The sequence below is a fragment of the Suricata suricatta genome, chromosome 9 (genome assembly GCF_006229205.1).
Source record: "Suricata suricatta isolate VVHF042 chromosome 9, meerkat_22Aug2017_6uvM2_HiC, whole genome shotgun sequence".
In the NCBI taxonomy this organism is placed as follows: Eukaryota; Metazoa; Chordata; class Mammalia; order Carnivora; family Herpestidae; genus Suricata; species Suricata suricatta.
In genome coordinates this window covers 126,735,301-126,745,671 of record NC_043708.1, presented here as the reverse complement: position 1 = coordinate 126,745,671, position 10,371 = coordinate 126,735,301, and the positions used below count along the sequence as shown (strand labels likewise).

At 38.4% G+C, this 10,371-nt stretch overlaps 1 non-coding gene across 1 annotated transcript; it reads right to left on the bottom strand.

Moving 5' to 3' along the window:
- Positions 1-3,220: 3,220 nt before the first annotated feature.
- Positions 3,221-3,347, bottom strand: LOC115303226. Its single transcript, XR_003913918.1, has one exon. It is a non-coding gene; the product is annotated as a small nucleolar RNA SNORA31 (small nucleolar RNA).
- Positions 3,348-10,371: the final 7,024 nt, after the last annotated feature.

The window sequence follows — 10,371 nt, the reverse complement described above, 5'->3', positions numbered from 1 at the left end:
ATCGCCCCTTCAGATAGCTGTGAAATTAGGTGATTAACTAGTTGTTACTTAACCTTCTAATTTCTGTATAAGTCTAATTACATGAAACAGAAAAAAAAAATAGGGTCAGTTTGTATAAACCTTTTTGCAATGTTACATCTAAAATTACATTTAGAATATTTCTAAAGGGAATGTATTCATCAACGTCCTCACTTTAAAATGAAATTATCTGCTTGAATAAATTTAAATAATTGATAATTAAAAAAAAAAAAAAAGAAGTTCATCCCTGGACATGACATTGACTCAGATGACCTCACCCCAACCCAAGACCCTTCCCTGCAACAGAGGCAAGATCACCTTGGGCACTAAAATCTCTGTGCCAGCAATACCCATGGGCTGTTTCTTCTAGGACACAACTAGGACCCAGGACAGTTTTGCTTCTCTTCTTCAGTTAGATCAAAAGGATTCCATTATGTTTCTGAGCTTGCTGTCTGCTGAACTCCTGATTCTGGTATACACGCTGCTCAAGCATGTGAGCTCACACTCTCAGGTCTAAAGGAAAATCTGGTAGAGGTTGCTCCTATCTGTGCTATTCTAACAACTAATGGAGATCATTGTTTTCCTCAGAGAAGGCACCTGTCTCATATTAGCCAAGCCCTAATCCTTTGGGGAAAGGAACTCTCATCCCACCCTCCTCCGCCAGTTCCTTCTTCCATGGCTCCACTGTTGACCTTCTGCCCTGCATCTCCAGCCATGACCACTCCTTCTCCTTGGCTACTGTTGCAGGTTGATGTTGAAAAGAACACCAAACACTGAACTGAAACAAGGCTAAACTTGATTTATGGCCAGGTCAAACCTGAACTCCAGATGGTAAGGAGCAGAGAATGGCCCTGAACAAAAGTTACATTGAGGTTATACAGACATACATAGGATTCTATGATAGCCAATTACATTGTGACATGCCAGTCACCTGTTTTGGCGGGAACCTATCAAGTTTGTTCTTTGTTCTTCTAAAATGACCAATCATAGTGGGGCAGTGACTAAGCAATTTCTCTGTAGGCGTGGCCTTGATCAGACCTTAGAAAAAGATAGGGGAAACTTTTGTAGCAAATCATCCAGTACATTTCATAAGTTAACCCATTACATTCCAGAAGACGTTAACCCATTACATTCCATAAGAAGTTTAACTTATTACATTCCATAAGCTAGCCTACAACAGCTATCTGCAAACATCACTAATCTTTACGTACGCTTTCCTATCTTATCAGTTCACATCCTCCAATAACATGACTTCCAGACCTGCCACCTTGACTCGAACACATTTCTAACACACTTTACAATCCACCAAAATATTAAAGGCAAACATTCCAAGTCTGTTTTCCTAGCAGATGCCATATAAATGGAAAACTTAGTTATTGGCTGGCCTGCACAGACTCTTTATACTTCTATTACCTTTCTACTTTCATAATGAAATGTTTTTTATGCTGTTTAGGGCAAGATATGCCCTGTGCTCTAAAAGTTTCCACTTTCACCCTCCCCCCCAAATTTCCTTAATATGAATATAAAATGTCCTATGTTGAATAGCACAGGGTAAGTTTTGTTCATCAAATTTTTAGTTTTTTTTTAAATTTTTTATGATGTTTTGATATCTTTGGGGGGTCCTTGCTGGCAGGAAGAGACTGCCGCTCCTGGGTTTGCTAATTCCTAGAGACAATAAACAACTTATGGGGGAGTCTGCCTTTCTTATACAACCAATCCTGTGTCCATACCTCTGACCACCTCCTTTATTTAACTCACACATCAACCCAATTGGTTTCCTACCCTAAAATGATCCAGAAGCAGAAACCAATGACTAACAGCCATTCCAAGGACCCAAAGCCTTCTGGAATTATTCAAATTAGTGAAACCTAGGCTGATTGTCCTGCACTGCCTTTGCCCAAAAACACACAGTAAAGGCTGCGACCCTAGGCTTTCTTCTTGCTCCTTCCTGCTCACACTGGTGCTTCTCCTGTGGCCCTGCATGGCATGCCTTGCCTCTCATCACTAGGGGAACTGTAACATTAGACCTCTCTTTCTGTGGTAGCAAACAGAAAACCCACCAAACAAAAAAAACTTCAAGGAAACTTGTTTATACGCATATGTGATGACATCCTTCATACCTTGTAACATGAGACCAAGTAATCAGACTGCATGTTTGTGTGTTACTATATATGGGAGACAAAGAAGTAAAAAGTATATAAAAAACTATGTCACATGGCATTCAGGGCTCAGTCTTTCGGGTAAGAGCCCAACTGACAGGTGCCCACACGAATAAACTTGCTTCCTGGAAAGAAAAACCTTGATGTCACGACTCTCTGTGCAAGAATCCTGCTACATTTCCATGGCATTGACCTCTCTGTATCACCACTCAGCACCTTTATAAATTCATCCCAGCACTGAAGTACTTCCATTAATTTTTTCACCTTTTATTTCAGTCTTTTTTTTTTTCTGAGAGACAGAGATGAGACAGCACAAGCAGGGGAGGGTCAGAGAGAGAGGGGGACATAGAATCTGAAGAGGCTCCAGGCTCTGAGCTAGCTGTCAGCACAGAGCCCGACACGGGGCTCGAACCCACGGACCGTGAGATCATGACCTGAACCAAAGTCAGACACTTAACCAACTGAACCCTCCAGGCGCCCTTCTTTGAGTCTTTTTAATTGAGTCTTTACTATTAATTAAAGTATCACTTTGCCTTTGTTTTTTCAATGTATTTTCTATAGGTATATAATTCAAGTAATTTGAAGTAATTGTTCCACTGAGTTCTCATTGCATTATTACAAAATAATTCTTCTGCCATCCTTATTTTGGTTTCTGAACATTTTTTCCGCTCTCCCCCCTTATATATTTATTTGTTTGCTTGTTTAACTCTGGCTGCTTTTAAGATTTTCGATTCCAATCTATGCCTCCTTTAATTTTTCTCATCTCTGGACTTTATTAAACATCTTGGATCTGGAAGTTTATGGTTTTCATCAAGTTTGAAAAAATTTCTGGTCATGATTTAACTCAAATGCATTTTATTCTGTCTCCTCACCTTCTTCAAGAACTCCAGTTATGTGTATGTTTGGGTCCCTTGAAGTTGACCGTTTTCTGTAAAAACATTCACATTTTGGATTCTTTTCTTGGTATAACCAAGCTCTTTGCTATTTCCGAGGTTATTTCTGAGTTGCAAAAAAAATTATCCCCCCCTCAAATATTTTGTAATTATTTTATTCCCCCATTCAATCTTGGCTGCTCTACTCAGACAGAAAGCTCAAGGATACTTTTCTCTTGTATCTGTAGTGAAACAAATAGCATACAAGAATTGTCCCATGTCGGTCAAATAGAAACATTTATCTTTTTTTTTTCTTATTTTTAAAATTCTTTTTTTCCTCTATGTGTTTATTTTTGGAATCGTTTCTATTATTTTGTATTGAAATTCACTGACTCTGCAATGTCTGATCTGCTGTTGATTCTACTATGTTTGTCACACATTCATGTGTTGAAACCCTAACCCCCAATGTTATATATCTGGAGATGGGAACTTTAGAAAGTAACTAGGTTTAGAAGAGCCTGGTCTCCTCATTATGAGATTTGTGCCCTTATAAGAACATATCAGACAGCAGCTTTCTCTGCAAACCAGGAAGAGAGTACTCATCATAAGATCAATGTCTGCAAACCAGGAAGAGAGTACTCATCAGACACTGAATCTTCTCATACTTTGATCTCCGACTTCCTAGCCTCCAGAACAGTGAGAAATACATGCATATAATTTAATCTATGTAATTTGGTGTAGCAGTTCAAGCTGCCTGAGACAGCCATCCACTGTACATTTTATCTCAGAGATTATGGAATTTTTCTTTAAAATTCAGATTTGGGTCCTTTTTTAACATCTTTATATTATTATTCACCTCTGGGATATGTAAATTAGAGGCATATCATTTTGATGTTTATGTCTGAAAATTGTAAAATCTCTATCAGTTCAGTATTGATTTACCTGATTACTTTTTCTCATGATAATGGTTCCTGTTTTCTGCTTGCTTCTATTCCTAGTATTTTTCATCAGATACCAGGCGTTGTAAGTTTTAACTTGTTGAGTGTTGGGTAATTTGGTATTCTTGTAAATATTCTTGAACTCTGTTCTAGGATGCAGTTAGGTTACCTGAACACAGTTCAATACTTTTGTGTCTTGCTTTTAATATTTGTCAGTCAAGGTCAGAGCAGTATCTAAGGCCAAATATTCCCCAGTACTAAGACTCTTATCACCATCCAGTCATTTCTGAGGTGCCTGGGGGGTTCAGTTGGGTGAGCATCTGACCCTTGATTTTGACTTCGGTCATGATCTCATGGTTCATGGGTTTGAGCCCCATATTGGGCTCTACACTGACAGTGTGGGGCCTGCTGGGGATTCTTTCCTCTCTCTCCCTTGTCTCTGCCCCTGTCCCACTTGCACACTCTCTCTGTGCCAAAATAAATAAATAAACTTTAAAACAAACATGCAGGGGCGCCTGGGTGGCTCAGTTGGTTAAGCATTTGGCTTCGGCTCAGGTCATGATCTCATGGTTTGTGGGTTTGAGCCCCATGTCGGGCTCTGTGCAGACAGCTAGCTCAGAGCCTGGAGCCTGCTTCAGATTCTGTCTTCCTCTCTTTCTTCTTCCCTTCCCGCTCATGCTCTGTCTCCCTCTGTCTCAAAGATAAATAAAAAAACATTAAAAAAAAAGACTTATTTAAAATAAACATGCAGTAATATCTACATTATGAAGTTTTTCAGCTTGGCAATAGGGAGCAAGTGCTATTTTTCAACCCTGTGCAATGCTGGACACTGTCCTGCAAATCCTTTCAAGTGGTTCTTTCCCTAACTTGGGATATATTCATCACACACTTGTTCTGCTCAGCACCTTGCTGAATGCTCAAGGGGAGCTCTCTGCAGATCTTTGAAATTCCCACTTTCTTTCGCCCTCTATTTCATGGTTCCTATCCTTTTCATTCTCCCCAAATGGGCCTCTCCAGACCTTCATCTCTGTGTCCTCAGCTTGGAAAGATGGCCGTCTTCTGCCTGGCATCTCTCCTTTCTTCCGAAGCCCGGAAACCTCCTCAAGGCAGTGATCTCGAAAGTCATAAGGCTCATCCGATTTTGTTTCGTATCTCTTAGGCAAAACTGTTTTTCTGTCTGGCATCTGATACCATGGAAACAATTCTTTTGTCTGTTTTGTCTGGATTTTTTGGTTGTTTCAGACAAGAGAGCAAATCTGTTTTCTGTTACTCCCTCTAGGTTAAAAACAGAAGTCCTTGCTTACTTTCTCCTCTAGCATAACTTATAATAATGTTTCTATTGAAATACTATTACCCTGTTATGTCTTTTCTTTTCTCTGGTTTTAATGACATCATCATCCTCTTTTATGGAATTTCATCAAATACAATGTCCTGTCTTTAATCTCCATGTGTTTGAACCAATTTACTTCCTTCTTTATTTGTCATTTATCTCTTTAGCTTCCAGAGTAAAATACTTACTTGCCTTAGTTCTAATTCTCTACTTTTCTTATCGATTACCCAGCTTGCAAGTTAGTACACTGAGTGAAGCAAACCTCTCTTCCTTTATTCCCTATGTGCAGGTGCAAAGAACAGGTATGTGCTTGATATAAAATTTTGTGATCAACGATAAATATTTATTGATTCTACCATCTGCATCACATTAAGAGAATGGCTCACATGCATATAACATTTTCCAGGAATTTAGGGTCACATGACAAAACTTCACATTTCGTCATATTTCAGGCACAATGTTAATTTCGAGTCACTGATTTAGTAATTTTATGTACATATAAAATAATAATTAAATATAGCAAATAAATATAGTATTGCGGTATAGAGACATGAGGTGAGAAAGTTTCTTTTAAAATCAAAGTTTGCTAAAATTAAATGAGATAACTTAAGAGTGACTCAAAGAGTAATTAAATAAATGAGGGCATATCCATAAAGTGGAATGTTTTAGAGATTTACAATAATGTTACAGAAAAAAATATTTAACGACATGGAGAAGTGCTCATGATGTTAAGTGAAAAATTCCTTTAAATTGCTTACATGATATGATCAATATATATTGATATGCCATTATCATAAGAAATTCTGGAAAAAATGCTATATGTTAAAATTTTAATGTCGGTTAATAGATAGTCAATTTACAGAAGATTTTCATTTCTTTTATTCCACATGTGTTTTCTCAATTTTGGCAAATGTAACCATTTTTTTGTTGCTATTACCTTTTTGGTAGAAAAAACAATGACTTATTTTAGTTAGAATTGTTAGCACAAGGTGTGTCACAATGTAAGCATTTATTAATTTTAATTTTTAAAACATCTTTTATACCCTTTTCCCTTCCACTGTGTAAGTTGTTGCTTTGTTTCATGAAAGTATGAAATACTTTTGTATGAGTATTCATTCATAAAAGTATGAAACACTTTAATTACATAAAAGTGTGTTGCCTTTATTTTTAAGTATTGCTTCTGTCTACATCTTGAATAGAGAATAAGACTACAAAGCACCTGAGTATAAGATCATAGTCTTTCAAGTATTCTTTTAAAAAAAATTTTTTTAATGTTTATTTATTCTTGAGAGAGAGACAGACAGAGCATGAATGGGGCAGGGGCACAGAGAGAGGGAGACACAGAATCTGAAGCAGGCTCGAGGCTCCCAGTTGTCAGCACAGAATCCGACACGGGGCTCAAACCCATGAGCCGTGAGATCATGACCTGAGCTGAAGTCTGACGCTCAACCAACTGAGCCAACCAGACGCCCCTCAACTGTTCTTAATTTCAATTAATATAGTGCCATAGTTGCTGGGATTCACAATGATTTCAATTATATTTATTGATTACTTGAGGTATGTTTTTCTTTGTCTGCATTGCATTATTTTTTTATGTGAGGTATTAAGAATTGAACAAAAAGCTGATTTTCTTCAACTTTTCATAAACTTTAGAATGATGGGAAACTTTATAATGCTATCACTTCTTTAACATACCTTCAGGAAGTTGTAAGAACCTCTCATCTGGCAGTGAAGTACTTTGGATTATATGTGATTATTTATTTTTCTTCCTTTCTTACACAAGGCATTGGATTTGTCTTTGAAGTCATTCCCTGGATAAGGCTCTTTCTAATCTATTGACAAAATTCAATTTCTGCCTGCCATAATCCAGAGGAAGGAAGAGAAAAACACATGAGAAACTTGCCACTTCATGAAATAATTTCATTGTGCAGCCTAAAATCGTTACTAACCTCTGTAACACTTAATTAATTGAAATGACTCCAGCCATGGGATTCTGTGGTGAAGAGGTTCCTAGTAGTTATATGTGATTCAACCTGAAACCCAGTTAAAACTGAAGGATACTTAAACATACATCAATGAATGAAAAATGAAGGCCCTGGTAAATTTAATCAATCATTTGCCTCTTTTTTTTTTCCTTCCTCTCCTGTATCTTGTTTTTCCTTTGGGATTTAATACGCTTAATTTATTTTCTTGCTAAATAAACATTAAAAATACTTTTGGTTAGTAAACAGAGAAAGGACCAGATGTTGATGGGATGATTGATATAATTTTTTTTTTTTAGTTAAAAATACCAAAGTATATACCTAACTCATTTCATCAAAATGTTATCTTTGGGATCAACACCAAATGTATCTGATCACTATGGCTATTGATAAAGGCAACTGTATTACTAATAAATCCTTGCTTGAGCAGTTTTTCCACTAACTAATAAACCTATTTGCCTCATATTCATGTAGCTCATCAAGATCTCTAGAAGTAGACCAGGTTTAGTGCACCAAAAATAACAAAGTAGTGTCAGCCTTTGAGATCTTACAATACCACTTGCAAACAAACGATTGATATTGAAGGACGGACCCACTGGTATTTTGACATTTCCTTGGTAATGTCTCCTTTCTCCTCCTCTGACCTCTACAACTGCAGTTGAGGGGTCTATTAATTTGTGCAATATCTTCTGTCTTCTTTCCTTGTCCGTGACTCATACTGCTTTCCACCTGATTAGTCTTTCTCAAACACTCCACATATCACCCTCAATAAATATTTATTGCTTTGGGATAAAGCCTGAAGAATGTAACCATCTATTTAAGGCCTTCTGTCCTCTCCCCAGTCTTTAATTTATACCCAATACTTCTTGATTTCAGCCAAGGTGGTCCACGACCTCCTCAAAAGGTTTTGCACTAATATTTCTCAGGTGTTTGAGATCAGCTGGAATCCCTACTGGGTCCTGGGATGGTACACGTGAAAAAAGAAAAACAAAAAAACAAAACAAAGTCCCAGCTTTCAAGGAACTAAAAGCAAAGAGATAGAGAAGTAAAACAGTGGATTGTTTCAGCATAGCATGATTAAGTTCTATGGGTGAGGTATATGCAGCCTGATGTATTTATTAGAGAACAGAGATATATAAGGGTTGCCTGGGTGGTTCAGTACATTAATCTTCCAACCTTTGATTTCAGCTGAGGTCGTGATCTCACAGTTCATGGGATTGAGCCCCACATTGGGCTCTGTGCTAACAGCATGGAACCTGCTTCAGATTCTCTCTTTCCCTCTGTCTCTGCTCTTCCTTCGCTCATGTTCTCTTTCTCTCCTCTGTCTCTCTCTCACAAAATAAACAAATAAACTTCAAAAAGAAAAAAATAAAAAGGGACAGATAAGTAAGATTTGGGCGCTGACAGCACAAATAAAACCTGATGAGATTTCATCATTTTCCTTGATCAGTGAAAGCAGTTACAACAAGTACATGAATATGGGCGAAGACTCAGATCTGAAGGTGGACGTGACACTTCGAGGATGTAGGAGATGTCATGGCTTGTAAGCTTGTAATCTATGTCTCAAATCAAGATCATGCTATATAAATTTATATGTAGGTATTATATACATTTTGATGCTAAGTTCCACGTGCCTTTGATTTTGCATCTCAAATATGGGTTGAACTTACTGCTAATGAAAACATGACCATGAAACTTGTACCTCTGTAGTCCACACATTCCTGTCACGTCTTTCCCATCATTCCATGTGACAGAAAAATACTAGGTTCCCTGTAGGAAGATTGGAGTGTGAAGCTTGTTTGGATACTCATATGTGAAGTCAGGTGGCCATGTCCCAATTTCTCGATTTTTTCAGGGAAAAAAATGGGTTATAAGGCCTTGACCATTTGTGGTGCTCCTTTGAGATCCTAGTAGAAAAAGAAAACTAAAACATGTGGGAGACGGATATAAGGAGCCACGTTTTTAGTTAAACTCACGAAGGTGGAATTTTGTTTTGTTTCACTGTTTCTCTTTTCTCCATTTTTTTCTTTTGTTAATTTCAGAATGCTGCCCCTTTTTTAGAGTTTCTAAGGGTGGGAAGGGGGACCTTGGGAATTACATGGCACCTCCCCACTTACCCTGTAGATTCAATGACACACTGACAGTAAGAAGAGAAAACAAAGAAGTTCTAATGACAGTGAAGACACGGGCAGCATCCCTGATGGAGACACTCCATTCATCGGGAATCACTCCTGATGGATTGTGTGGTTCAGACATGTCTGTGTTCATCAGAACCAGCTGGAGGTCTTATTAAAACACAGACTGTTGGACTCCGTGCCCAGAGATCCTGGTTCAGTAGGTCTGCAGAAACCTAAAAAGTCCACTGGGGAAAGCATAGTTCTCTGAAAGAATGAGGCTAATCATTTGTGCCTACTTGTACAAACTTTCTTATATGAAAATGTGCTTTCTAACAAGCTCCCAGGGGATGTGGATGGTATGCTATCAGTCCAGGGACCGCACTCTGAGAACCAACAGTGGGGTGGTACAAATTAGTCACTAAGTCAAACAAACCTGAGTGCAAACTCAGACTCTACCACTCAAGGTTAACAGGAGATGAGCTTCCAATCTTCCAAGTCCATTGAGTAAAAGGGAATTCTGGTAGAAATGTCATTGAGCACATTATGAAGTCAGAGGAATGAAGTTTCTACATTTTGTGGATCTCAGAAAGCAAGGGCTAACAGTTATTACCAAGTATTACCAGTTATTAAGTGCTACCGAACTTCTGACCGCCTGTTGACCTCGCGGCCAACCCGAGGCTCCAGCGGGCATGACCGGCTGAATTTGGTCCAAAATCTGAATATTTAGCATGACTGCCACCTACAATCTGAGTTTGCTTTGGGTTCCCTCAACACAATACAACACAAAACAAAACAAAGTCCACAGCGGAATCAGTTCCCTACTCAGACCCACCTCCAGAACCATCTCACCTTCAGCTTGCTTGAGGGCCTTGCCTCCTGACGCTCAGGCCAAGTTCAGGCCCCAGAGGTTCCTGAGAGCCTGTGACACCCCAAGGATGCTGAGGCACAAGCTCAA